At 45.0% G+C, this 24498-nt stretch overlaps 1 long non-coding RNA gene across 1 annotated transcript; it reads right to left on the minus strand.

The window, feature by feature from the left end:
- Window positions 1–5896: 5896 nt before the first annotated feature.
- LOC107183654 lies at window positions 5897–19161 on the minus strand. The gene is made up of 3 exons (XR_001514443.1): window positions 18946–19161; window positions 6847–6849; window positions 5897–5906 (listed from the first exon to the last, which is right to left on the minus strand). It is a non-coding gene; the product is annotated as an uncharacterized LOC107183654 (long non-coding RNA).
- Between the last annotated feature and the right edge of the window lie 5337 nt (window positions 19162–24498).

A 24498-nucleotide genomic window follows, 5' to 3' on the forward strand; every position in this document is an offset into this window, starting at 1 on the left:
AAAAAATGAAAGAATAAATTTGAGTCATTTGGAAGAGGCAGAGCAGCCTGGCTGGGAGAAGGTACAAATCACATGACACAGGGGAGCTTGAACTTCACGTTGGACTCGGAGCTTTGCGCACTTGCATTTTTCTTACCGAGCTAACAAATGCATGAATGCCTGCGGGGCCATTAATTTTTCCTTTGAATCAAAGATTGAAAAAAGTCCATGCCAATGATCTGCTTTGATCTCTGTGTGCCCCCTCACCTTCTAACATTTCCAACCCAAAGTCATCTCCAGGTCAAAGGCGGTGCCTCCTCCCCCGGTCAACGCTGCAAATCTAAAATCCACCCTAGGCTCCAGAATCCTCTCTCCTCCCAGCTACCCATTCTCCACACCCTTCTTCTTCCTCCTCTTCCTCCTCCTCTTCCTCCTCTTCTCCTCCTCCTCCTTGTCCTCCTGCTCCTCCTCCTTTCTTTTTTGTTAATCCTTACCTGAAAATACTTTTTCCATTTTTTTTAAGAGAGAGTGGAAGGGAGTAGGAGAGAGACACACACATCGATTGATTACCTCCTGCACGTGTCCTGACCAAGGGTATGTGCCTTTGACTGGAATCAAACCAGGGACCCCTTCAGTCCATGGGCCGACGCTCTAACCAATGAGCTAAACCAGCTAGGCTCCACACCTTCTATCTTTCCCTCTTGCCTCTTCCCCTTTCTCCCATTAAAGCTGTCCCATCTCTTTTGTTTCCTTAATGCCTGCTCTCAGGGGAAAGGAGGCAGATGGGCGGAAGAAAACAAGAGGGAACCTTGCGATGCCTCCCTTGTCCCTTCCTCTCCTAAGATGGAAATTTTTACCAAACTTCATAACTTTGTTCCGGCTCCAGCAGGGGTGCTATTTTCGGGACAACACTGTGAAGTGGCCTTCTCAAGGCGGCTCTTCCCCGTCCTGTCTGCTCTTGAAACTTTCCAGAACCTGGAACCAGGTGGCTCCAGGCAATGGAATCCGCTTTTGGGCCCTAAAAAGAGCCAGAGACAAAAAGAGCCAGAGTCCCTCGGTCGACAGCACTGACACAAGACTTCACGGTCAGCGTCCACAAGATGCGGCCCTCTCACTGCTCACAACGCAGTCGGGAAAACTGGGCTGGAAGCAGGCTTTGGTCCGTGCTACTCGCAGGAACATCAAAGTTCTCCCAGAACCAAGCACTGAATTAAACGTATGGGCGCATGAAGCAGATGTCAGGTATTTCATTCCATCCGTCCTCCTGGTGAACCCGGTCCCCGTCATTTGTTTGGGGTGACTTTGCCTGTAACGTTGTCCGCATTATAAAAGGCAGAAGCACAGCCATTTATAAAAAGGAAGAATGGACAAAGTGATACCAGGACTGAGGGTGGAGGTGACCTGGTTTGGGAGACAGGCGTGTGCTGGGGCGTTGAGAATGTGGGGCTTGGTCCTCCCTGCTTTTCGAAGACGTGGCCTGCAGTCCTCTTTCCCGAGGAGCTACGTGGCAAGGCATCCTCAGATCCACTCTTGCCCTTGGACTCCTCCTCACCCCGCTCCTCTGGGACAGCAGGCGAGAAGAGCGAGAGCGAGCGAGCTCCAGCCAGCTGGCCCCGCCCGGGCTCTCATCCCCCAGGCATGAGCGTGTTTGTGGATCTGCTTCTCCCCTGATTGGCAAGGAGGCCCAATTGCTCTTTAATGAGAACCGTCTGGGGTCTGGGTCCGGCCGCTGTGTCACCGGGTCTTAACCCGCTCCCGCCCGGTGAAAGTTGGCGACTGGATCGCTGACCATTTTCTTTAATTATCACACAATGTCGGGCTCACAACACACCAGCCACCCGTGACTCACAGACTCATTTTATGGGGAGACCGGGGGAGGCGAGGAGGAATGCAGGGAGGACTGGGCATCACAGTAGCGCGGTCATGAGGCTGAAGGCTGGCCTGTTCCTGACATAGCTTATCTGCATGGGGCTGAGAACAGCCCTAAGAACGCTGAGTCTCGACTTTCTTATTAGTAAAAATCAGGAGTGGTATGTCTCAACTATTTCAGGACATCATTTATCAGGTTCTCTCCGCGTCTCAGATGCTCTCATCCTGATCAACACAGAGAGGGACAGAGAGGGACGTGCCCTGGGCTACCCAGGCCCTGCTTACTGAGGATTGTGGACATAGGAACCCATGTTTAGTTAGCACTGTATCAGTGATGTTTTGCTTCAAGACATTTTAGTAAAAATATTTGTTAACACTGTCAAGGGATTTCTGAGCCAAAATATAATCTGGGGCATCTCTGAAGCACGTGCCCCTGCTTGTCCCAGTTCCCCTCCCGGACCTCTATCAGTAACTGAGCAGATCAACGCCATCGGCAGCGGGGAGAACGCAGTCAGTCACCCCTCAGTGGGAACCACACAATCGCCTCCCCTCCCTAGTGTGTGACGGCAAGGAGAACGGAGGAGCAGTGTCTTTGGTTGTGTGTGTTTGTGTTGTGTGTGTTGTGTGTGTGTTTGTGTGTCTATGTGTGTGTATGTGTGTTTGTGTGTATGTGTGTTTGTGTGTGTTTGTGTGCATGTTTGTGTGTTTGTGTCTATGTGTGTGTATGTGTGTATGTGTGTTTGTGTGTGTTTGTGTGCATGTTTGTGTGTGTTTGTGTTGTGTGTGTGTTTGTGTCTATGTGTGTGTATGTGTGTATGTGTGTTTGTGTGTTTGTGTGCGTGTTTGTGTGTGTTTGTGTTGTGTGTGTTGTGCGTTTGTGTGTGTGTCTATGTGTGTGTATGTTTGTGTGTGTGTTTGTGTGTATGTGTGTGTGTTTGTGTTGTGTGTTTGTGTTGTGTGTGTGTGTTAGTGTGTGTTAGTGTGTGTTAGAGTGTGTGTGTGTTTGTGTGCATGCTTGTGTGTTTGTGTTTTTGTGTGTGTGTGTGTTTGTGGTGTGTGTGTGTGTGTGTGTGTGTGTGCAGTTCCTGTTCGTGTGGAGAGCACATCGAGCGTGACCCTTGGCCAGCACAGCTGGGGCGGCACAGAAGGCGTCTCGCAACGACAGGGCCTAAGAATGAAAGATGGGGAGGAAGCCTGTTTATTTAACAGATACAAAAGCAGGATGCAAACTTTGCTAAGAAACAGCTCAAAGGAAAGGCAAACAGTCCGAGGCGAGAGAAAAGGTAGTTAAGTGCTCGCTGCTGTGCCCTGTGCTCCTTCGAGGCACGAGTAGCTGTGCTCTCAGAACCTCTCTCCCGCCAAAGAGCAGCCGCAGTAGGAGCATTCCTAGCGCGGAATTCCAGGGGCAATGCGGACAGGTAAGCAACAAAGGAAAAATACTCCACAACTTGGAAAGAAAAGCAAGAATAGCAGTAGATGTAAGCCATATATATATTCTCAGCTCTTCATCGATCTGGTAAATGCACTCAGAAATACCTGTACTCTGGCTCGGAAAGGGTGAGCAGCTGGTGCGGGCCATGTCAGCTCGTTCGTGCAGAACACCCCCAGCATGAGTGTAATGAGTGTGTCCTGGTGCCCTCTCTGTGCTACAGAAGCTGAGTCTGGTTGTTGGCTGGATAGTAAACAAAATGGAAAGTGATTAGGATCTGGGATAGATGACAACATGCCTGCGATCACAAGTACAAAACGGCATTGTCTTGGGTGTGGGAGGTTTTTAAGAATTCCCAGGAAAACATAAAATCACTGCCTTTGGAAATAGGCCTAAGGTTAGGAGCCATCGTGCAAAGTGAATAGAACTTCACTAAAACCTTCAGTTCAACCCTGGCCCCGGCATCTGCGAAGGACGCCTGTCCCAACACCCCCGCCCCGGCCCCGTAGGCCAGCATGAGTCAGGAGCACTCCTGCGGATGTCTGTGGAACGCTGAGGAGAGCAGTTCCTTAAACGCGTGGGTTCTGGAGATATGTGGCCAAACTTTAATTCCAAGCTCTACCCCTTACGTGCTGTGTACTTCTGACAAGTTTCCCAGTTTGTTCCTTGGATTTATCCACACCTACCACCTGGGGCTGCAGTGAAGACTGAATAAACTAAGGATTCAGGCCTTTCCCACAGGGACCACACAGTAAACACTGGCTCCGGGGACCAGGGCCCCAGGGTCAGCGCACAGTGTGACTGCACTGATTGGCCTCGTGGGTCTCCCTGACCCACAATGGGGCCTAAGGAGCTCAAATAACTGACCGGCAATCCGCTGTCTCCCTTTGCAGGAAGTGGGGGATGGTTTGTGGGTGAAAATAAGACACGTTCCCCAGGCCTACTGCCTCATGCACTGAACTCTGGGTAAATAGACTAATAATACTGAAAACCTCATCTTTGTAAAAAAAAAAAAATGCTGCCTCTTAGGTTGCTTTTATTGTTTTACATGGGAACATTATCAATTTGTAAAAAGAAATACCTTTTTAACCTCTAATTTAGTTTTCCTCTGACGCCTTGCTGTTTGTTGGCCTGTTATGATGTTTAACATTGAGGGTTACGTAACTTGGCCAACGTTACATTCCCTCATTTACTGGCTGTGCACCCTTGGGCTCGCTGCTTAGACTTGCACAACGCATCTACTGGGGGTCAGAAAGTCTAATGGATCCTGATTGTGCCAACTCCCGTCGTGACATTTCAAATCGCATATTCCTTGACCTGTCTGAAATACCTGACAGAAGGTCCTGTCTGTTGGAACTTGTTTTTCTGGTTTTGGGCTCCAGTATAACTTGCCATCCTGGGAGTTCATTCTGCCAGACCTAGATCTGACTGTGGGAACCTCCCCCGCGAATACCCTTGTCCAGAGGCCCCTGTCGAACGGGTTGTTGAGAGGAAAGAAGTTTAGGCTCTGCGAGGCAGGGCCTAAAGGACGTCACCCAAGCTGTGCAGCGCTGGGGATATTTTTAAAGAAGAGAGATGTTTCCTAACGCAAATGCTCCTCACCAGATGAGTGGCCTACCACGCTCCGTGGAGCGTCACCGTGGACCGGAGAGCCCACGTTCAGTGCAGAGAGGAGAACACGGGAAGCACATGGCGCTCCTGAGGCACCCTCCACCCCCCCACTTGCGAGCTTTTCTTGTTGTTTCACAGCCTACAGCTCTGAAATCATTTGTCCGATTTCTCTTTCATGCATGTCTGACTTGACAATCGGTTCCTATATTTGATCAGTTATAAATTACTTAAATGCTAGAGCAGTGGTTCTCAACCTTCCTAATGCCGCGACCCTTTCATACAGTTCCTCATGGTGTGGTGACCCCCAATTTCATTGTTACACATTGAACATAATTAAAGCACAGTGATGGTATGCATCCCAGCAGAAGAGTGTAGACCACTGTGGACATGTACACCATATTTACCCAGAGGTTGGCACAACTTAATTTTCCTGAAACTTATTCTTATTTTTAGGAATAGTTAGATTGGACTTTTTAGAGTAATTATGGAAATACGTGTATAACTTTATGTACATATTTATTTTAGACATCCTATTTTTCTATTTTTCCACTTCTTATCTCTATATATAACAGGCCAAGTGTCTGCCCGTCTGACTGACAGCTATGATGCTCACTGACCACCAGGGGGCAGGCGCTCAACGCAGGAGCTACCATGGCGTGCACTGGCCATTTCAAAATAAACAGCACCCCGGATCTGGCGCCCACAACCAATACTCGGCTTCCCCCAAATGGGACACAGGCCCCGCCACCACCAGGGAGCGACATCCCACCAAATCGCAGCCAACGCTACCAAGACCCCATGGCGCAAAATGCGGCCCCCAGCCCAGCCAGCCCAAAACGGTTGTGTGGGCACCGGGTAATGACATCATGTAGCAATACTCGGCTTCCTCTCCCTGGTGACTAGCCTCCTTGGAGTGGCTTCAGCCCAGGAACCTGACTTGCTTTATAGCCAGGTGCAGACATCTTACAGTTTAACCAAAGGTCTGTGAAGTGTTTTCCGTGCCTCATCTCATTTGATCCTCACAGAAGTCCTGGAGTAGGTAGATAGGAGACTCAGTAGAATCCTTTTTTTTTTCCCATTAGCAAGAAGCAAATAATGATACTAAAATATTTCTTCTAATTAATTTCCTTTCAGTGTGCATGAATCCATGCACCGGCACTAGTACTAATATAATTTTGTCTAAAGGTAAAGTTGTTTTCGTTGTTCACAGATTATTAGACTGTTTTTAGAGACGTAACTTCTATCCCTGTCTCCTGGCAATTGGGTGACCTCAACACTGATGTTCTTTCTGCATCCAGCAAAAGAGTGTAGACCACCATGGACACGTACCCCATATTTACCCAGAGGTTGGCACAACTTAATTTTCCTGAAACTTATTCTTATTTTTAGGAATAGTTAAATTGGACTTTTTAGAGTAATTATGGAAATACGTGTATAACTTTATGTACATATTTATTTTAGACATGTTATATTTTTCTGTTTTTAAAAGCTCTTATACAATTATTGGAGCACAATGATCAACAGATAAATAGATGATAAATAGATTTGATTAGATTAGAAATGAGGCTAGTTTAGAACCACAGGGATTATCTTGGTTTTATAAAAAGACTGAAAGCAAATGTAGTGTTTTCCATTTTCTTTTAAATATTATCTATTTAACATAATTTAATGATATTATGTATTTGCATAATTTTCCCTTGATGCTAATGTTAAGGAGGAAGAGAGGGGAAACTCATAACTGAGAGGGGGAATATATCAAAATGGAGAAGGGGATATTCACATGCTTTATCCTTCCCAGAATTCTCTGCAATGGACACATGTCTTTGATTTTATGGTATTGGTAATACATAAGTTTTAACTGTGTAAAATAACAAAAAAAAGCACATCATTTTAATCTACCCGCCACATTTTAAGACAAAAACATCCCACTTTCTCACCATGTTCCCTTTAGCTTTAACACTCTGTCCATTGGTGCTGAATGAGAGTTCTTATTTAAGAACTTAATTATTTGCAATTAATTGCTTTCAAAAGATAGGCAGAAACTTAGTGTCAGCACCATCTTGAAAGTCATGTATGCACTAGTCTCAACATCATTTTCCGTCCAATTTCCTCTACATCATCATTAACAACTCAGTAGGGAACTAGGAATGACTTCATCTTGGCTTTCTAGTCTCTGTCTTCTGTGTAGTTCTGGTCTGGCCCATCCACAGTGTTTACTGATGTAGAGTGCTCTTGAAGATTCTGAAGAAATGTCTTTCACCAGATAGTTATTGTGGTCTCAGAGCCACCAAATTATAATAGCAATTAGCACCTCAACACCATAAAAATTACCAAAATTAAATTGCTTTAATAAAAGTTTCCAATAAGACTTTTATTTGATTAAAAATGACTATGAACCACAATCTCTATGTTTTTTTAAGGTTTTTTGTTGTTATTTTCATAGAGAGGAAAGGAGAGAGAGAGAGAGAGAGAGAGAGAGAGAGAGAGAGAACATCGACGTGAGAAACATCACTCCAACCAACTGAGCCACACCTGCCAGGGTTCAATCTCTGTATTTTATAGGAACCAAAATGTCACACTGAACATGACAATTTAAAAAGAAATTAACTAGACCAGCGGTTCTCAACCTGTGGGTCACGACCCCTTTGGTAGTTGAACGAACCTTTCACAGGGGTCACCTAAGACCATCCTGCATATCAGATATTTACATGATGATTCATCACAGTAGCAACATTACAGTAATGAAGTAGCAACGAAAATAATTTTATGGTTGGGTCACAACATGAGGAACTGTATTTAAAGGGCCAGAAGTTTGAGAACCACTGATCTAGAGTAATACACTGGGGGCTCATAATAGAGTTTTTAACTAATGAGTTTTATTCTTTAATTCATCCATTTAACAAAATTTTATTTACTATAAAGTAGGCAAGTCATGACATGGCAGGGGACTGCTGGAGGATTTCCATTCCTAGGCCACTAGAGAGACATCCTAACCATCTTTCAAATGAAATATTGTCCTACAATTACTACCCAAAGGAGAACATCACCCCCGCACCTCGTTATAAGAACATATTCGCTTGGAAGTTATTTCCTCGGAGGTGAAACATTGTGTGCATATGTATTCATATCCTCGTGTGAGTATAAAATCTGCTACAGGACAAGGTGAGCTCAGGCAGTCACACATGGACAAGTAAACCCATGTGTTCTCTCACGACACCTGCTGTGTAAGATGAGTGAGCACATGGTGACTGGTACAGGGAGGGAGAGGTCAGTGTAACACAAGTCCATGCAGGTCCCTGAGAAGTTCTCTCTGGCACATTAACCGTCTGGCGTCACGGAGTCACAGCTGATGCGAGGCCCATGCCCAGGCCACAGAGGCGCATGCGGCCCCGGAGGCCCACCCTCCGTGTCCCTCTCCGCTCAGCTGGGCCCCGTGCTCAGGTCTGAAGAGCTCACCATGCAGGCCCCTCGGGTCACCTGCACTTTTACCCTGAACATCACGTCACGCTCAGCAGGCATAAGCCTTTCTGGCAGCGCCTTCCATCCATCCACCATTGCCCTTTTTAAAAAGCGAAGCTTTATATTTACAATTCGTAATTTAAAAACCTTTAGAACTGTGCTAGTCTGTTAAATAGGAAAGCTCACTGTTGCTAGCACCACAGATACGATTTCAACAGGGTGTGAGCTCTGCACAACTCCGTTTTCTCAGGGCCCACTCTGCAGGAGGCAACGTTGCGCAGTGAATGTTTTTTTCAAAATGGCATGTGCTGCGTGAGATCTGCAGCATCCCTGCTACAGGTACTGTGGAGACTGACATCAGGTTAACAGCATGTAAACATTTTAGACAGAAACATTAGTCAAGAATGTCAACTTAGATGCTAAACCAACTCTTAGATAAAACACCGTTTCAATGAAAGAAAATAAAAAAGCAGAGGTATTTGAAAATTGATTTATGCCAAAATGAGGGAAAGATAAGAGGAAACTTAATATGATAGATATGCTGCTGGATAAGTGAACAATCACTGCTAACATCACACAATTGGGAACATAAAATAGCAAGGTGTTAAAAAATAAAAAATAATAAAATACTACCGTCAGGAAAGCTAGACCTAAGTATATATTCAGAATTTAGAATGATCCCAAATATGACATGTGCAAAATTATAAGAATTCCAGCTATATAGTAACTGCTCAATAAGTATTTGCTGAGTAAATAAAAAGACCAGTATCTGTTTCTGCAGACTGTAAAGTCCGTGAGGGCAAGGCCAACATCTGCCTATTCTCCTCCTGAGATACTTGGTAAATACATGTTGAATAAATGAACTAAGACATTCCCTACTACATCGGTCCTGAGAAAGGTGTTTTAACTCTCAGTTAGCTCGTGTACTTCCCCATACGATTCCTAGACATCGCCTAGCTCACAGAGTAATAAGACGTGCGCCTCTTCGGCTATATCCTGGTTCTTCTTTTTCATTTTTAAAAATATGTATTTTTTTATTGATTTCAGAGAGAGGACAGGAGAGGGAGAGAGATAGAATCATCAATGAGGGAGAATCACTGATCAGCTGCCTCCTGCACAGCCACAACGGGGGATGGAGCCTGCAACCCGGGCTGTGGCCTGACCGGGAATCGAACGGTGGCCTCCTGGTTCCTGGGTCGATGCTCAACCACGCTGGCTGGCCTTGTTGTTCTTTACAACAAGTTTATCCGACGAACTCTAATGAAACAGTCGTGTCCGTGTACGTCTAAGAAGCACCTCCACGATTTCAATCTAGAACACATACCATTCTTTATGATTTTCAGAAATATTCACTCTTTTCCCACACATTATATTTAAATAAAGCATCTCCCTTTCGTTTTAATTATTTTCACGCATGTGCTGATTCACACTGGTCACTGACAATAAATTATTAATCAACAGTGAGCCAAGCTAGCCGCTCCGCGGTGCGCTGTCCGCCCATGTGTTTGCAATGTGCTGGGTCACGCCACTTGCAGGATGTTCGTCTAGTCACTGGGGAGCCATGAACAATGCAACTGTTGGAAATCCGTGGCTCCATGTTGTGCTATAGAAAATGGAAAATTCTGAGCACAGCTGTGTAATATAAGCAACAGCTGGAGCAGCTATGTCATAGGAAACGTGAGAGCCTTGGGCATCTGTATTATCAGCCAGCTAAAATAAATACGTGCTCCGTCCCAAGTCGAGTATTTAACGTTTATTTTCACTAGACGTAGAGTAAGTTTCACAGTACAGTTGATACATACACAATATATTTCTACTTATTTCATTATTTTTTGCACGCCCACCCTATTTATTGCCGGAATATAAACTAAAGGCTAATATTTTAAAAAGGCAAAGGGACATTAACTTTCAGATTGTGCTTTCTAAGTAATATTTTCTGCTAAAACAAATCAGGGTTCTTTTGGAAAAGGTTAATTACAAATCTGGGACAGGAAACACTGAATAATGTTTCAGGGCAACCTGAGCCTGAGATCTCTTTGATATAAGAAAACTATCAAATATTAGTGGGGTCGTATCAGAATGAAATAGGTGCCAACTTGAAGGAACTCTGACTGTCCACGTGTGGGACAATTGAACATAAGAAAGAACAGCAATTGAATTAATTGAAGCATATCAGATACACAAAAACTGTAAGTGAACATTGCTCTTTAAAAACTTGACCATTTCTAGAGCTTTCTATGGCCTCATTGAACTCATTGTTTCAAATATTAATAAGTAAAGAATTATCCATTCTTTTTAAAAAAATATATTTTATTGATTTTTTTACAGAGAGGAAGGGAGAGGGATAGAGAGTTAGAAACATTGATGAGAGAGAAGCATCGATCAGCTGCCTCCTGCACACCCCCTACTGGGGATGTGCCCGCAACCAAGGTACATGCCCCTGCCCGGAATCGAACCTGGGACCTTTCAGTCTGCAGGCTGACGCTCTATCCACTGAGCCAAACTAGTTAGGGTTCCATTCTTTATTTTGTGGACTATAGTTTAGGTCAGGGGTCGGCAAACTCATTAGTCAAGCGAGCCAAATATCAACAGTACAATGATTGAAATTTCTTTTGAGTGCCAAATTTTTTAAACTTTAACTATATAGGTAAGTACATTGTTATTAACTTAACTAGAGGCCTGGTGCACAAAAATTTGTGCACTGGGGGGGGGGGGCATCCCTCAGTCAGCCAGTACTTCTTCAAAATAGACTCGCCCAGGCCAAAAACCAACTTCTGCGCATGGGCCACAAAGTTTCGATCGCACTGTACGCGTGCCCGCACGTGGTATTTTGTGGAAGAGCCACACTCAAGGGGCCAAAGAGCCACATGTGGCTCGCGAGCCGCGGTTTGCCGACCACAGGTGTAGGCTAACCAAATAGTTACGGGGAAAGCTGTTTTTGTTGTTAATCCTCGCCTGAGGGCATTTTTCCATTGATTTTTTAGAGAGAGTGGAAGAGAGGGGGAGACACAGAGAGAGAAACACCAATTTGAGAGAGAGACACATTGAGTAATTCCGCAAGCACAAGACCTGGTTTCTTCAATAAATAAATCAACTTAAAAATACAGATGTGGCCCTAACCGGTTTGACTCAGTGGATAGAGCATCAGCCTGCAGACTGAAGGGTCCCAGGTTCTATTCCAGTCAGGGGCATGTACCTTGGTTGAGAGCACATCCCCAGTAGATGTGCAGGAGGCAGCTGATCGATGTTTCTCTCTCATCGATGTTTCTAACACTCCCTTGCCCTTCCTCTCTCTAAAAAAATTAATAAAATATATATTTTTAAAAATACAGATGTGTAGCAGTAGGTGAAACTTGAAACTGAATATTAGCTGAATAATGAATTAGTGTTGATTTTACTTTTATGTAGAATCTAATAAAAACAAAACAAATGAATAACAAAACAAAATAGAAACAAATACATAGACATAGAGAATAAGCTGATGGTTACCATAGGGAAATGAAATTAAAACACAGAAAATAATTCTATTTACATTAGTATCCAAAAGAGTGAAAGACTTATAAGTAAACTTAGCCAAGGAAGTAAAAGGTTTGTACACTGAAAACTACAAAAAACATTGCTGCAAGAAATTAAAGAAGACAAATAAATGGACAGACATCCCATGTTAATGGATTTGAAGGATTAATATTGTCAAGATAACAATACTCCTCAGAGCAATGTAAAGATTCAGAGCAATCCCTATCAAAATGCAAAAAAAAAATGATTTTTCAGAAATTGAAAAACTCATCCTAAGATTTATATGGAACTCCAAGAGACCCTGAATAACCAAAATAAATTTGAAGGAAAAGAAGGAATTAGTGTTTATTTTTAGGTGTGATAATGGTATAATTATTTTTAAATGGTTCTTATACCTTAGCGATATATGTTGAATCGTTTATGGTTAATATGAAAACATGTCTGATATTTATTTTTAAAATCTAATCATGGTGAAAGTGGTAGGCATAGACTAACACGAATGCCTAGTATATGTTAATAACTATTGAATAGCTTGGTATGAAAGTTATGTGGGGATTTCTTATACTATTCTCTTATTTTTGTGCAGATCTGAAAATTCTATGGTTAAGCATTAAAAACAAAGGACTGAATGCCTTGCCATGGGACTATTAGGTGCTCAGCCCCGGAGCTCATGGAGTATGGGATATCTGATACACCTACCCCTCAAGTCTAGTATGCACATTAGTAGAAGTCTAATAGATGAAATTGGGCCAATTTATTTAAATACTAGAGACCCGATGCATGCAATTCGTGCAAGATTAGGCCTTCCTTCCGCTGGCTGCAGTCCTGGCTCTGTTTGGAAGGTCATCCGGAAGGATGTCCAGTCTAATTAGCATATTATGCTTTTATTCCTTGCTTTCCAAATGACTGAAGTCATCAGCTGTTGACAGGGACAGTAATGGAGTCCTGCTGTCATGGGCATGGCTTCCCCGCAGACGCGTGAGGAGTCCCTGGGCAGCCTCACAGCCAGGCTGCGGAGAACTCCGACAGGGAGGAGCCCGCGCGGCCACAGCACAGGGGCACCACCCACAGCTGCGGGAGACCTGCCCACGGAGGTACCGAGTGCCCAGACGCTAGACCCTCGAAGGTCTCTGACTGAGGAAATGGGCCTCTGGCCCCTCAATACAAGTTGAACGTGCCGCCGTCGTCCAGTGTGTCCTCTTCGCTGAGTGCAGGGGAGAGAGCAGGGAGCACGGGGCGCTGAGGGGGACCCTAATCAGACCCTCTGCTCTGCATGAGGACGTCCTATTGGTAAGTCTGTGAGCTGCTGTTTAATGAAGGGGAGGGCGTGGATTTTTCTGTGGGAGGCATTGTTCCTGGCTGGCTTTCCCTAATGCTCCATCATATCTCTATGAATGTGGTCATCTACGGAAATCTTCTCATCCGGGGCCACACACATGCACACACACACACACACACAGCCCAGAAAACCACTTGTATAAGGAAGTAGACCATTTAAACCGCAGGGTCTGTCACAGGCAGGAAAGTATTCTGATGACTAACTGTGGTTCTCTTGACTAAGCATCTCCTTATTTATTCGCTTTCTCGCCGGCCTCTTTAAAGAGACTAAATTCACTTTCCAGGTCCTCTCGCCATGCAAGTAAGTGGCCAGCATGTTTCCCAGAGCTCTGCGGGGAGCTACAATTTTATGTGGAGGATTTTCCTAAATGTTGAAATGCCCTCCCTGGTTCCCAATGACTAAGTTCCAACTTGGCTCAAATTCTTATAACGAGGCTTTTGAAACCATTGTTTTCCCAGAGAAACACTGTCTACTTGACTCGTGTTTCTGCAGAGCGAGGGAGCACAGGGGCGGCCTGGCACCCAGGGCGAGGGGACAGATAACTTCTCACTCTCAGCAGTAAACCTCGATGGCGGAACAGGCCAGACGCCCCAGCTGAGACGGGCTTGGTGGTGACTACAGTCTGCAGTCAGGACGCTGTGGGGCTGGGCCTGTGTGGACTTAAGGCAGGAAATGTGCCTCGACGGCGCGGTCAGACCTCGCTGGGCCTAGACGTGCAGGAATCGTAAACCGGACTTGGGTTTTATAGCTCCACTGTAAACGCAGCATGAAGCCTCCATTTCCCGTTTTCTGACCGAACAGGAATTCTCCCCTTCGTCGTGTTTAAATGCTACCCGGTGTAGATAATTGCAAAAGCAGAAGCACGCACCATGGCCATGCCTGTGAACTTGAGACCATGGTGACATCATAACTAAGGGAGCACCATTCACCATAGGGAGGTGAGGAATATCGGGATAGAGGTTTTTTCCTGTAATAAAAACCACACTAAAACTGAAATGATGGGGGAACGCTGCCAGAAAGGTCCTAGCTAGTATACTTGAAGATTTGAAAATATTTAAACAGCTATTTTTAAATTCACTTATATACATATGTATCATATACATGAAAAATAGGTACACCCATGTAATGTAAACATATATGATGTTATGTACATAAACATGTGCCTTATTATGATACTTTATAATAATTCAGTATTTAGTACATATATTTGAAGAAAATAGGAATAAATATTGTTTAGAGAAATGTAATTGCTTTAATTTTAAGTAATACTTATTCTTTTTTTAACATATATTTATTGATTTCAGAGAGGAAAGGATAGGGAGAGAGATAGAAACATCAATGATGATTGAGAATCATGGATTGGCTGCCTCCTGCACGCCCCGCTACTGAGGATCGAGCCCACAATCCGGGCATGTGCCCTTGACCAGATTCGAACCTGGGACCCTTCAGTCCTGAGGCCGATGCTCTATCCACTGAGCCAAACCAGCTACGACAATACTTACTCTTTTTTTAAAAAAAAATAATTTAATACTTATTCTTTTTTTAAAAAAAAATATTTTTATTGATTTCAAAGAGGATCCTGGGAGGGAATCAAACAAAATCTCACATTCTGTGAGAACTCGGTTCACCTAGTGATGACGCTGAAGAAAGAAGGTCATCCCACATGCCTGGTTAAGGACGCCTTCTGTGGGATTAGCTCTGCCACTTCGCTTCCTTGATGTGTGTTCCGGTGTCTTCCTGCCCAAGAGCAGCGACGTGGAGACAGTTTGCACTTTAGCCGAGGTGAAAAGTACAAGATATGGTCAAAAGCTCCCCATGCTTTTCATGTTGGCAGCTACGTAGGTTAGGAATAACGTGGCACGTAGACCTGACGATGAGGGGAGTGTCTGCTTTTGTTCGAAGGTGTGCAGAGCCTTGGGTCGCCCTGTGTCAGTTTATAAATCTGGTGCTCCGCTGCTCACACTCCAGAGAAGCACGTTAACAGAGCTTGAGCCTCGCCTTGACGCGCAGTGAGAGGTCAATCCGCAGAATGCCAGCCTCGAGGGTCCACTCACTCTGCCCTCCTTCACTCAGCTTATGTGGAGGAGCAGGGCTGGGCGGCATTTGGGCCCAATAGGCTTTATGGTGACAGGTCAGAAATGAGACGGAGTTGTGTGTTATTCTTCATCCCTGTCTTAACTTCAAGTGTGTTGCCAAGGTCACCTGACTGCCCTCTGACAATGTTTGCACTGAGGTTCTGCCAGGCAGGCCTGTCCTTCAGTTCCATTGTAGCGAAAACCCGCCCAGTCATTGTAACTACTGAGCTGTCATTTTGGACAGACTGGGGCCCACTTCATGGTTTAAGTCTTCAGCCCAACATAAAACGTAAAGGCTTATTCAATTTTCACCATTTTATTGAAAATACTTAAAATCTGTTTTCCAGGTTTTTGTTTGCTTTTGTTTTGTTTCCTGTAGTCTGTACCATAGAATTTGAAAACCACCAAAAATCAAGGAAAATTTTGTATTCAATTCCTTTCTGCTGTAATGGTACGTTGTGTAGACTATTTATGCATGTCCACTCAATATAGCCCTGGCTTTTGTGATGTAACTGTTTAGATCTGATTGGTGACATTAGATCAGGGGAGGCATCAGTAACTACATTCCCATGCCAGTTATTGTTACCGGGGGGAGAGAATTAAACTGGCTGGAATTGGCAGTTTATTTGATCTCTAAGAATCATATAGTAGAACGAGTTATATGGTTAAAGCTACAAAGAAAGTGAGCACATAACAGCAAACCTGGAATAAATGCTCACAGATTTCCTATCTAGTTAGCGAGACAATGGCAACACACTGCTGTGCCCAGCAGCACGGCTCTCCCTCCAGCTGCCTGAGCTGAGTCATTACCTCAGAGAGAATCCGCTTGGCAGCGAGGCAGAACCTGGCTGCCTTCGCGATGTGCTTCGTGCGAGAGCCAAAGTACATTCTCCTCCTCAACGCGGCGGCCTGACATCAGTTTCTGCTGCATTTATAGCAGCCGACACCATTTCAGGCCGTCTAGTGTAGCAGACGACATCGGTCCCTCGGCTTCTGGGAAATCAATAAAGGGTGGTGATGGACATACCACCTGTACAAACCCTTCAACAAAAGTCTAAAAATAGGATTTAGAAAAAGTACGGAGTGACTTAATTTCGTCTCCGAATGTTTTAAAGGAACACGTATTTGGGAGCAACCAATGAGGGTCTGGGACAGCACTTGTATACACCAATAATGAATTCTCAGAAAGAGAAACTAAAACACCGTCCTGTCAACCATCACAAAAACAAGCACAAAACATTACCTTGGAATAAACATAACCGAGGAGGTAAAAGACCTGTATTAGGAAAACTACAAGACACTGGGAAAAAATAGAGGAAGATACCAATAAATGAAAGGATATGCCGTGTTTAGGGACTGGAAGAATTAACATAATCAAAATGTCCATACTACCCAAAGCAATCTGTAGATTCAATGCAATCCCCATTAAAATACCAACAACATATTTCACAGATCTAGAACAAACACTCCAAAAATGTATATGGAACCAAAACGGACCCTGGATAGCCTCAGCAATCTTGAGAAAGAAGAACAAGTAGGAGGGATCATAATACTGAATATGAAATTATACCACAAAGCCATCATAATGAAAAAAGCCTGGTACTGGCACAAGAACAGGCATGTGGATCAATGGAACAGAACAGAGAACCTAGAAATCTACCCAAGCCGTTACGTTCAACTAATATCTGAGGAAAGAGCACACAGGGCAGTCAAGACGGTCTTGTTTTTTCAATGAAGGTGCCAGCTCAGCTATACATACAAATACGTATATGCCCTACGGAAGACCAGTTACCTGGACTGCTGTCCATGCCCAGAGGCAGTAGCCGGAGAGATGAGAGGCCAGGAGACACCGCTTCTAGAGGAGAGTGCAGCAGGCGGTTAGACAGACATGAGCAAAACAATGACCATGGGCCAGGGACAAAGGTCACCAGGGGGGAAACCCTCCCCCCTTCCCCCCGCCACTGCCTAGATATGACAATTGTAGGGAGTACCTCACCCCGAGGGTGACCTTTCCTCCCCTCGCATATGGATGATCATGTGGTTTGACCCCCTGGAGATGACCTCTAGGCCTCGGTTGTATGTCAGCTCCAGGCCCAGAAAAACAACAAAACCAGCCCGGCTGCCCCCAGGCCCAGCTGCATTGGATAATGACCCCCACCCTGGTGCCAGCCAATCAGTGGAGACCACAGCCCTGAGAGGACACACCTGGAAAGTGCTGGATGTTCTATTGCAATGGTTCTCAACCTGTGCTGTACATGAGAATCACCTGGGAATCTTTTTTAAATCCTGATTTCTGGGCCTCATCCTCCGGAAATTCAAATTCTGTTGTGGCCCCACCCATAACAAAGAAACAGAATTTCTGGAGGAGGAGGCCCAGAAATCAGGATTTTAAAAAGATTCCCAGGTGATTCTAATGTGCAGCCAAGGTTGAGAACCACTGTATTGGATCTTCCCCTGGAGCCTCCCCTAACACCTCCGCCCTTAAACCCTGAGGACAGGACCCCGTGTGCTCTTCCTCCTGGGAGCAGCCCATGCCTTCCCCTCCCCTCCACTTGTCCCCCCAGGCAGTTACCTTTAGCTTCCTCACTCCAAAACTCCAAGGGTCCTTCCATTACCTCTAGAACTATTAGGACAAAAATAGAATATTGGGGACCAGCTACAATTTTAAGAAACTAGTGGCTCGGTGCACGAATTCGTGCACATTGAAAGGAAATAGATTAGAAGAAATATTTTAATATTGCTACTTGCCCTTTCTCTATAATAGAAGTGTCAACCAAATTCATGATCGACAATGACAAATGGAAACACAGGTGTGCGACTGGCACCAGCAAGAGCTTTATATGTTGGAAACACGTGTGTGACTGGCACCAGCAAGAGCTTTATATGTATCACACATGCATGAGTCAGCTTAGCCTTTTATATACATAAATACACTTGCTTAATTAAACCTGCTTTCTGATTTAGCTAAACTTTTTCCAGCCCAGTGAAGCACCCCAACTTCTTTTTCACGTAATTGTCAGCAACACAGCACTAAATATCAATACGAAGCAGGTGTGTGTGACTGGCACCAGCAAGAGCTTTATATGTATCACACATGCATGAGTCAGCTTAGCCTTTTATATACATAAATACACTTGCTTAATTAAACCTGCTTTCTGATTTAGCTAAACTTTTTCCAGCCCAGTGAAGCACCCCAACTTCTTTTTCACGTAATTGTCAGCAACACAGCACTAAATATCAATACGAAGCAGGTTATTATTATAGATTGCACAGGGAGAACAAAGGGTAAAATATTTAACAGTAGCCGTGTTTGACTATATGCTGTGCAGTGAGAAAACCTGAAGTCATTTTCAAGGTCCACCATTTCTTACTTCTTTTCAGTCGGGTCAAGTTTCTAATCTTTCTAAATCTCTGTTTTCCGGCTAATGAAAAGAGAATAGGATTCCACCAAGTCTCCTACCTGCCTACTCCAGGACTTCTGTGACGATCATGAGATGAGGCACGGAAAAATGCTTCACAGACATTTGGTTACAGTGTGAAATGTCTCCACCTGGCTATAAAGCAAGTCATGTTCCTGGGCTGAAGAAACTGCAAGCAGGCTAGTCACCAGGGATAGGAAGCCGGGCGTTGCTACATGACCTCATTACCCAGGCTGACCCTTAACATACTAGCCTTTTATATAAATGGACATTAATCATGCTCTGTCAACCATGATGGCTCTGTTCTGATTAGAGAAAGCACATCGAACCTGGCTGGGAGCTGTGCACCCTGGGACAGGGGAGCTCACATCAGAATGCAGTCCATTCTCCTTCCGAGAACTGCCTGTCATCATGGAAAGACTTACAACCTCGTGGTCAAAACAATCTAGTCTGGAGGCACCTGCTCTTTACAACCGCCAGCCCCTATAACCTGTAATCTGGTCCCGGAGTGCCCAGAGGCACTCACCCTCTGGGACCCCCCTCCCCCCACCCACATGACTTGTAACCTGTAACCATTATACCTTGCCCACTTTCCCATACCTGTAATTCCCACTTCCCCACATAATCTTTGTCCTTCTACCCAACATAAGCAGCTGGCTGATGGTGGGGGGCAGAGCAGATGTTTGTGGATGACCTGCTGCTCTCCCACACTGCCGGCAGGATTGGAATAAATGTTCATATGAGTCAACCCCGTCTCTGCTTAAGTGGCTCAAGTAGTGACAGGCAGCCTGGACCGCTCGGTTGTCCGGTTACCAAACTAGACATCCTAAATTTTCAGAAATCAAACAACATACTTCTACATAACCCATGGGTCAAAGAAGTCTCCAGAGAAAATAAAGAAGTAGGAAGCAAAGAGAAGTTGAATTTAATAAAATGGAGAACAGCCTTAAACAGGCCACTACACAAGAAAGAATTTCCAAATAGCTGGTAAGTATGTGAAAGATTTCTTCACACAGTCACCAGGGAAATGCAAATTCAAGTGATAAAAATGTTTAAATGATTATTTTAGGGGTGAGGACGACAGGAGTCAACTGGCATGTGATGAGAGTATGAACTAACACAATGTCAGCCTCTGCACATGCACACATGCTGTTAGGGAAGACATTCTCGTCCATAAATGGACCAAACAGTGATGTGCATCCCCCTTCCTCCCCCCACCAGTTATTTTAATAAAAGATATTTTTAAAAAATATTTTTATTAAATTCAGAGAAGGAAGAGGGAGAGATAGATAGAAACATCAATGATGAAAGAGAATCATTGATTGGCTGCCCCCTGCACACCCCCACTGGGAATCCAGCCTGAAACCCGGTCATGTGCCCTGACCTGGAATTGAACTGTGACCTCCTGGTTCCTAGGTCGATGCTCAACCGCTGAGCCAAGCCAGTCAGCCCCTACATTGTTTAAGTATAGGAATTTTCACACCATTATTCATAATAGCCAAACTAGGACATAAGCTAAATATTCCTCCACTGTAGAAATTAATTCATAACTAAATTGTGGCACAGTGCTGCAAGGGGCACAATTAGCACAGAAAACGAGCAAACAGGCTACAAGCAACAGGAATGAATCTCACATCAAAAACCAGAGTGAATGACTTGACACCGAAATAATGAAACTGTGTGATTCTTTTTATGTCAAATTCCAAGAGGCCAATGGAATTCTTGGTGTTAGAAGGCGGGGTAGTGGTTCCTGTGGAGAGAGAGAATGGTGGGGGGAGGGGTGAGGAGGCAATTCTGAGATGCTGATGGGGTTTTAAATCTTGACCCTGTTGGTAGTTGCATGGATATGTTCTCCTTGTGACAATCTGTCAAGTTATACACTTTGATTTTAAGTATTTTCCACAGTATGTTTCATTTCAATTAAAAAGTGTTCATTTAAAAAATTAATGATAAAATTTCACAGTCTCAACCTGTGGGTCGCGACCCTTTTGGCGGCCGAATGACCCTTTCACAGGGGTCGCCTAAGACCATCCCGCATGTCAGATATTTACATGACGATTCATCACAATAGCAACATTATAGTCATGAAGTAGCAACGAAAATAATTTTACGGTTGGGTCACAACATGAGGGGCTGTATTTAAAGGGCCAGAAGGTTGAGAACCACTGGTTTAGAATGTGGTTCTTGTTTCAGCGCTTCTGGCTCCATGCTGCCCAAGCGCTCTTATTCTCTGTGTCTAAGACACCAGCATGAAACATTTAAAGCTGCTTCAGGATACTCTCTCTTTTTTTTTTTAGAGAGAAAAAATTAAGTTGTTCATTTTGGAAGTTTGACTCACATTCCGAGAAGTTATGCAATTTCCTGCCTGATGGAGGACAGTTCCTTGTGTCAGTGATAAATGGCCGCTCCGTGTCCTCCAGTCTGAGAAAACATCCTCTGTAGCGTGCCCTCAGGTTTCCAGTTTCTCTGTGGTGACTGTGCTCCATTGAAGGCAGGGAGAGAATGGCACTCCTGCCCTGGATCCCAGGGCTGCCTGGCCGCTCCGGCCAGAGCCCTCACATTGCTCGCTTGCACGCTGTACGTCACTGCGTTACGTTCCTCCTGCTCCTTATATGTTAACAGAGATTGCCCTGGCCCACCCGCCCCGCTGGCTGGAGACATCCTGTGGACCAAAAGGTTTCGGGTTCAATTCCTGGTCAGCGCACACACCTACGTTTGCTGGTTCGATCTCCACTCAGGGCCATACGGTCCCTCCACTCTCTTTAAAATCAATAGACACATCCTTGGGTAAGGATGACAAAAACAGAGCTTCTTTATTCTCAAGATAAAGCTATTGTTTTCTGTCCATCCAGCAAAGAGGGAAGTGTAGAATTTTAAGTCAAATTGCAGTTTGTAAATGTACCGAACCCTGGGGTAGACCATTAGACGTAAGTACAGTAGGTCTTCGGGTGACTTCGGAGATCCGTTCCCATGGCGACATAGCAGATTCACCGTAAGTGGGAACCACCTACATCAGCACCTGTCACTCACATGGAGCACAGACACAGCCGTCATGAAGGGAAACAGTAAGAAAACGTAAAAGAAAGAGAACAATTCCTGACCTTCACTTGTGGTAAATAAATAATAAAAAACACAAAGCACATACGTCAAAATGACAGAACTTTTTTTTAATATATACATGAATGGGAGATGGCGACATAACCACGAAACGATGGAGGTGGAGTCCGATGTAACCTGAGGACTGCCTGGATACAAATGAAAGGATTTTCTTTAGGTAGCCACGCAACAAATTGCATTCTTGCATTAATATGTAGCCACTGGATCCTCATTCAAATTGTGAATTCTAACAAGAATATTCTTCATTATATTAGGACAAAGTGATCCAGAATATTAAAAATGATTTTGTCCTATTTTAGTGAGCGAATAACTGTTCAGTCCTTCCGGAAAATATTAAAAGATATTAAGAGGAAAGAAGTTCAATGCCTTGACTCCATTGATCTGTAAAGGCACTTTAGTCCTCGGGGAAAATGTCAGGAAGTACAGGACCAATGACCTGAAAAGCACCCATCGTAGACCTTGTATTTCGAAACAAAAACGAGAAGTGGGAGCTGCTTTTATGATTGGGGCGTGGGAGGCTGACTATTAGAAATGTCTTTGGGCATCAGAATATACTATGTGGCTATTTTTAGCAAGAGACGAATTATTTCAGTCCCTTGGGCTCCGCGCTGACCATGGACTAGGGTTAATGGCACCCGTCTTCACCAGGTCTCTTCCACTCAACCCGCACCAAGCATTAGGTAATCTGCCCATTGGTGAGCCAAGCACTACCTCACTATATAATGGCCCACGCTCGTTTCTGCTTTTATTTTTAATTCTTACAATATTAAAGCCGTTTCCCTAATCCTTCTCTTCCCCCTTTCCTTTCAAATTAAAAACAATCCCGGGTGCCTTCTGTAAGGCAGAGGAAGAGGTAGCATCGAGTCACGGAAAAATGCGCAAGCTTGCATTGGGAAGCTTGTCTTCTAGTCGTGGCACTAACCTGTCAGCTGTCCTTGGTCATGCTGGTCTTTCTGAGCCTCAGTTTCCTCATTGTACAATGCGGACGATAACTCGTGTTCAATTCCCCTCCCTGGGGTTTGTGAACGACTGAGGTTGGCGTGAAAGTTCTGGGTAACCTACTAGATAAAGGGAAGGCATTATTATCACTACTACCCTGCTGACTGTTTACAAAATTACTGGGACTTTCTAAGATGGTTTCTCTGTTCCTGACTCAGTTCCTTGGCTTATACTGAATTGACTTTCTGTTGAGTCTGGAAACTTCTAGAACTTCTCTAATATTGCAACCCGTAGGGAACATTTACAGCTTTAGAAACGAAGGGAAACACTGCCTACTTGGGTGAAAGTGATTTACGAAGTCAATCAAAGCTCCCGCTTTAGATGGTTGTAGACTTAGAGCAGCAGTTCTCAACCTGTGGGTCGCGACCCCTTTGGGGGTAGAACGACCCTTTCACAGGGGTCGCCTAAGACCATCAGAAAACACATATATAATTACATATTGTTTTTGCGATTAATCACTATGCTTTAATTATGTTCAATCTGTAACAATGAAAATACATCCTGCATATCAGATATTTACATGACGATTCATAACAGCAGCAAAATTACAGTTATGAAGTAGCAACGAAAATAACTGTATGGTTGAGGTCACCACAACATGAGGAACTGTATTAAAGGGTCGCGGCATTAGGAAGGTTGAGAACCGCTGACTTAGAGAGAGAGAGGGGTGGGGGGAAGCACCTCCCAAAAATCAGGAATGGCTGGTGATCTCTGCATTTGATGTGTCAGAGGAGAGCAGAGGGGCTCTCCCTCGCAATGTGCTGCCAGCACCACCCTCGCGCCCCCATCATAAGGAACTTCCAGCTCTTTCCCCATGACCTTCCCATCTGGCTCCCTCGCCAGTCAGCACCTCGCCCAGGCTCTCCCTCCTCCGGACTGTGCGGTGCTCCCCACCCTCCTTCGCTGGCCTCTGAATGCCAAAGCCGTGAGGTTACCAGCCAGCAAACACAGCTGGGTCTTTCCCCGGTGGCTGCGTTTGAGCGTCTCAAACCATGTGTTTGTTCCATGCCTTGGACTTGGAGACGGAGGATAGAGAGAACTTATGGGAAGGCTCTTGAGTTTCCAAAGGGCTGACTCACACCCTAGGTCACCCTGACCTTTCGGAAGCCTCAGAACCCTCTTGACTACCCTCAGATCTGCCTGGCCAGGGGCCAGCAGCAATATCAGAGAACCCACAGCTTAGCAGATGGGGGTGGCCCCAACCACAGCTTGGAGATACAGCCTGGAGGACAGCAGGGGCACCTGCACCCCACAGGGCCTGTGTGGCAAGGAAGTATTTGGGTTCACTGGTTCTACCGACGTGTTTCCTAACTTTGTCAAGTCCCGGTGGAGAGGAACACAGTGATGCCTCTCAATGACTTACACTCATGCGTGTCAGCACGCCGGACTCCACACGCTTCTTACTGCACGGCCCATGCTGCGCAGGTGGGGCCTGATGGCGGTTCAGGGGACGGGGCGGAAGGGAGCCTGGGGGGCTCGGGCCATCAGCAGAAAGGAGGGGGCAGGGCAGCTGCGCAGAACGTCCCTGGGACAAGTTGGGCAGGACTTTCCCGCTCCTCCTCAGGGGAGGTGAGGAGCTGCTCAGCCAAGGGAGACGTCGGTTCATAGGTGGCAGCCGGGACCCTGAGCAAGGCTTCCATCCCACAATGGTCTCAGCGGCAACATTTCTACATTCACATCAGCTTC

Source organism: Myotis davidii, unplaced genomic scaffold (assembly GCF_000327345.1).
Source record: "Myotis davidii unplaced genomic scaffold, ASM32734v1 scaffold221, whole genome shotgun sequence".
Classification (NCBI taxonomy): domain Eukaryota; kingdom Metazoa; phylum Chordata; class Mammalia; order Chiroptera; family Vespertilionidae; genus Myotis; species Myotis davidii.